The sequence below is a fragment of the Coenobita brevimanus genome, chromosome 61 (genome assembly GCF_032717465.1).
Source record: "Coenobita brevimanus isolate Jiangsu-jjx chromosome 61, ASM3271746v2, whole genome shotgun sequence".
NCBI lineage: Eukaryota > Metazoa > Arthropoda > Malacostraca > Decapoda > Coenobitidae > Coenobita > Coenobita brevimanus.
The window spans coordinates 28,932,779-28,938,778 of record NC_137014.1 but is presented as its reverse complement, the minus strand read 5'-3'; positions in this window follow the sequence as shown (position 1 = coordinate 28,938,778).

Sequence of the window (6,000 nt, the reverse complement as noted above, 5' to 3'; positions counted from 1 at the left end):
TACTGGGCAACACGGCAACAAATATCATACCAAAAATCGCCCCAGGGCTCACCTGGCAAACCTTCACGAAGCTCGTGATCCAAGCCATCACACCCTCACTAGGAAAAGTAGTGGCACTATCCCAGTTGGATAGCTTGACATACGATGGCAATCTTGATGATACTTTAATCCAGGGCAGACGCCTGGTTACTGCCGCCTACCCGAAGGTGGATGATGAAACCCGGGAGCAACACACCTTCAACACCCTCCTCAGAGTCCTCCCCAGCATGGTCAAGGAGCACTTCATGATCCACGACCCAACAGGAGACCTGGACAAGGACATCCAACCTATACGACGCCATCTGACCTCCCGCCCTACCCCTCAACAAATCAACGTGGTGAATAAGTTCTCCATCAACAAACCTGCACCTCCAGTCAAGTCTCGTCTGCCTATGCTGCACACCAGCCCCACCCCAACGCCCACAGACTCCCCAGCTACAAGGAGAACCCTAACCTCATCCTGATTAATCCCTGGGAGTTCTCGGCGTGCAGCTCCAGGTGCCCACTCCACGATATCAGGGACCAACTTAACTCATCACGTCCCGAGCTATTTTGCACCTCCGACACTCCCCAATCCCAAGCTATTTTGGAAAAAAAAATGTTTGGCTAAAACCTCCACTTTTGGTGAGAAACATCGAAAATTCATAGAGAAATCGCTCACTTGAGGTTTAAAATACTCGATACAGGTAGCAGTACCTCCTTACCTTACTGGGTTTTCTATCAGGCTGGCTCCAAAGAAAACGAGTTCTATGGGAGGGTAACTATTCCACACCACTCATAAACGGTATTTGTTTATTTATTTGGTACGAATTTATATGTAGTACGAGAATATATTGGTTTTCAAACAGTAATATAGGCATTATAAGCATTGTTTCACTCAGTAACTCATCAACATACCTGACCTTTTTTGGTGACATTACCTGATCATCATTTCTGACTGTTTCTTCCTCTAATGCAATGTAAACTTTGCCCTCCACATTGTCATAGATTGGGGAATCACTCTGGCCCTGAATGTCTTCATTGGCCAGGTCACTGGTAACAGGTGAATTGCCGAGACAATGGCATGTGGGGGGTGGGGGGAGGTTATGCAGTGTAAGGCATTGTCCCTGCCTGGCATCTTGTAGAGGAATAGAGGAAGGTCTCCCGTGTATACGTACCAAAAATCACACGTGAAAGTTGAAAATTGTGCAAATTATGAACTTTGCAATTGCGCAACGTACCAGTACGTCGATGGGACTAGCTGTGACAAAATGTTGCGACGTACCCATACGTCGATGGGATGCCTCGGGTTAAGGGTGCTAGATGCAAGCCAATCACCCTAGGCCAATGTAAAGTCTCCTCCTTAGAAAACAAGGAGCCAGCTGATGAACCCACACCCATGGAAGAAACCAAGCCCAGGGAAATAGAACCAGAAGAGGAAGAAGGCAGTCCTCAGCAGTTGGATTTCTTAGGACCGCCCTCGCACCTCCCCACAGTGGCGGGGGCCGCTTCCCCCAAATACCGCTCCCCCAGTCTACAACAAGATGAGGTTGAACGGGGTGAAAGCCAGACTTCTGGTCGACACGGCAGCAGCCAGATCCTGCTTGTACAGTCATTTTTACTCCCGTCACAAGTTGATCTTTGGCCTGCTTTTCCTGACGTCAACCCATCTTGTAGATGTGGGGAATGGCCCCCTGCCTATCCGTGGGGAAACTCGGGCCCTTCGTGTCGACACACACCAACCTGCATTGACACAACACAAATTCATCATATTCGACTCCACCTGTCGCAACTATGATGGATATCTTGGACTGGACCTGTTACAGAAATTAAGAACTACCATCGATTGCCACAACAGACAGCTCCAGTTCCGAAAGTCCCTGACCCCCCCCCCCCGCAGTGTGCACTTGCATGCCCCGACCCCAGCCGATTACCGCCCCTTCTCTCCCTCTCCCCCTCCCCTCCAACATTCCCCACCATCACCTTCTCCACAGTAACGATTCCCCTCCACCACAAAACCAGGTTGCCCCTGAACAGGCCCACGGGCACATCCGTCCTGTTCTCCCCTCACCTGCCAACTGGGACCCTCTCTGCCTGCCTTTTCTCCCCACTTTTCTCCCCCCTCATGTCACGGCAGTCCGGATTGTTAACCTTGCTCCCTCCCATCTATCACTACCCAAAGGGCTTGTAATAGGAGAGATGGAAGAAGCTGAGCCTTGCCCCTTCCTCCCCAGCTCCCCCTCCCCCTTGCCCCCATCCCCGACCATCTCTCCCCCCACCAGTCTGACACCCTCCGCCACCTTCTCCTGGACTTCCAGGACCTTTTTGCGGCAGGACCCACTGGCATTGGAAATACCACCTACCTCACTCGTGAGTTTCACACGACAGGTCTGCCGAACTGCCACCCATCCCGGCGAAAGAATCCCAAGCAACGGGAGGAAGAAGACCACCAGGCCCAGGAAATGATTGAGGCCGAAGTCGTTTCCCATTCCACCAGCCGCTGGTCCTCCCCCGTCATGCTCGTGAAGAAGAAGGATGGCACCATGTGGTTCTGCGTCGATTATCGCCGGCTCAATGACGCCACCATCAAGGATGCCACCCCACTCCCAGTATAGACGACTCCCTTGACTCCTTATATGGCACCTCCTGGTTCTCCACCCTTGATCTCCAATCAGGGTACTGGCAGGTATCAGTGCGGCTAGAAGACAGAGGCAAAACCACTTTCTCTATTAGCAATGGAAAGCACTACGAGTTCAACATCTTGCCCTTCGGCCTCTGTAACGCCCCTGCCACCTTCTCGTGATTGATGGAGTCCGTCCTCAGTGGCCTCACCTGGGAGATCTGTTTGGCCTACTTAGATGACATTATTGTGTTCAGCAGGACCTAGGCTGACCAACTCTGGTACCTCTGAAAAGTCTTTTGCCGCATCCAACAGGTCGGCCTCAAACTATGGCCCTCTAAGTGCGTCCTAGCCGCCAGAACCGTCTCCTTCCTGGGGCACATCATCTCCCAGGACTGCATCTCCCCTGACCCAGACAAGCTCCATGCCATCATGGACATTCCTCCTCCACAAGACGTCCACGGATTTCGAGCCTTCCTTGGCCCGACCTACTACCGATGCTTCATGAAAGGATGTGCCCACATTGCCAAGCCACTCCATGACCTTACCCGGAAGGGAGAACCTTTCCTCTGGACAGATGAGAGATGAGCCGCCTTCCAACAACTAAAGGACAAACTCGTCTCCGACCCAATCGTCGCCTTCCCCGATTACTACTTTCCATTTCATCTCTACACGGACGTCTCCTTGATAGCAATAGGCGCTGTGCTGGCCCAAGTTCATGAGGGCCACGAACAAATCATTGCCTGTGCCAGCCGCACCCTCAATCAGGCGGAGAAGAACTATGCAGCCACGAAGAGGGAATGCCTGGGCATTGTCTGTGCTTTGGACCACTTCCAGGAATACCTGTCGGGGACCCAACTCACCATCATTACCGACCACCAATCCCTCCAATGGCTGCAACAGTCCAACACCCACAACGCCCAGCTCATCAGCTGGCACGAAACACTACAGGAATTTAATTACGAGATCTCCTACCATCCCGGCAAACTTCACATAAACACGGATACTCTCTCCCAGCTTCCCATCGATGCCGTACAGCCTGAGCCTGATCACCTTCGACAGTGGCAGTATAAGGAAAGACCCCCTTGGATCCCCCAGCACCTCTTCCAAAAATTACACCACCAAGGCGACCACCTAATTATACATCATCCTCACCCTCGACATTGCTTTCGATGCCCTCCAACACCTACACACCCACAACAGGATCCACCTGGGCATGAAGAAGCTCCTGCTGGCTTTCGCTGACACATAATGGACTCCCAACCCATCCACCCTAGCCAAGGATATTGTCCATTACTGCCGGGCGTGGCCTTAGGAAAAGACATCACCCGCACTGCCGGCCCGTCAGGCCACATCAATGCCCACAAACCCTGGCAGTTACTATCCATCAACATAGTGGGGCCCCTGCCACCGAAATCAGGTTATCGGGATGTCATCACTTTTGCTGATACATACTCAAAATCCTCGTCGCCTGCTGAGCAAAGGAACATCACGCCGTTGTAGTTGCCGATGCAATGATCCGTCATGTTTTCCCATATTTTGGCATCCCACAGGCTATCCACTCAGACAATGCTCTGGAGTTCACCAGTAAAATCTGGAACGAGTTAGCTTAACCCGCCCCATCCCGACGTTTTTGGACCTTTTTTTTTTTTTTTTTGCTCAAACATCCGCTTTTGGTGAGAAAAATCGAAAATTCATAGAGAAATCGCTCACCTGAGGTTTAAAATACTCGATTTAGGTACGAGTACTTCCTTACCTGACTGGGTTTTCTAACAGGCTGGCACCAAAGAAAACGAGTTCTATGGGAGGGTAACTATTTTATCCACTTATAAACAATATTTATTTATTTACTTGGTACGAATTTATATGTAGGACAAGAGTATATTGGTTTTCAAACAGTAATATAGGCATTATAAGCATTGTTTCACTCACTAACTCATCACCATTCATGACCTTTTTTTTCCCACAGTACCTGATCATCATTTCTGAGTGTTTCTTCCTCTAATGCTATGTAAACTTTGTCCTCCACATTGTCATCAATTGGGGAATCACTCTGACCCTGAATGTCTTAATTGGCCAGGTCACTGGTAACAGGTGAATTGCCGAGACAATGGCGTGCAGGGGGGGGGAGAGGTTATGCGGTGTAAGGCATTGTCCCTGCTTGGCATCTTGTAGAGGAATAGAGGAAGGTGTCCCATGTATACGTGCCAAAAATCACTCGCGAAAATTGAAAATTGTGCAAATTAAGGACCTTGCAATGTTGTCGCGTTAATTCATGTCGCCGGGACGGCGCGGGTTAAATCTTCGATTATCACATCTCCCACTCGTCCCCCTACAGGCCATAGGGCGACGCCATTTGCGACCGAAGCCATCGCACCTTTATGAACCAGTTCTGCACCCAGATAGAAGAAACAAAGAACAACAACTGGCCTGCACTCGTCAAAATCGTACAATGGGACATAAACTCATGGCCACGAGAAGACGGCATATTGCCCTACGAACGTGTGTTTGGGGAAGCACCTCTTCTCCTACCAATGCGGTGACACCTACAACCCCTCGCAACCTCCACCACATCTGATCCCCTTCACCATCTCAAAAGGCGGCTTTCCCACCTGCATAGTAGCCTGGGCCTCCAACCTGACACTGCCTCCAACCCGTACAAGCCAGGTGACACCGTCATGATAGCACAGCTCCCCACATCCCACAAGCTTGCACCTTGCTTCACAGGACCCTACACCATCACCAATGTCCCCAACCCCTACCAAGTGACGGTCAATTATCATAACACACCCCACACACTCAGGAATCGTCATGTGCACCCATTCCGTGCCCCTGCTCCCCCAAACCTCACCCCGGCCCCCATGCCACCCTTCAAGCCCACCCCACCTCCCCCTACCTCATATGACTGCTACATATCCCCCTTGTCTTCCCTCTAAGCCTCTCCCTCCCCGTCCTCTACCACCCCTTCCCTCGTCACGCGCATAACACCTCATCTGAAGACTCACCAATGCCACAAATTCCCAACCTCTTCCCCATCCCTTCCCTGCCGTCCTCCCCGTCCCCCACACCTGCTACCATCTGTCCCACCCATGCGCCAACCTCTCCTCTCCCCACTCAGCTTTCACCCCATCCATCCCCACCCCCAGCCCCGTTGCTGCCCCTGCTTCCTCACGCTCCCCACCTGCCTCTCCATCCCCCATGCCCATCACCACATGTCCCTCCCATGGACCAACTTCTCCTCCACTCACTCGCAGTGCACCCCGCCCACCGCCCATCACCACTCCCAGCTCTGCCACCACACCACCGCCCCCACGCAAAATGCCCACCTCCCCACCACCCTCAACTCCACCACACCGCCCACA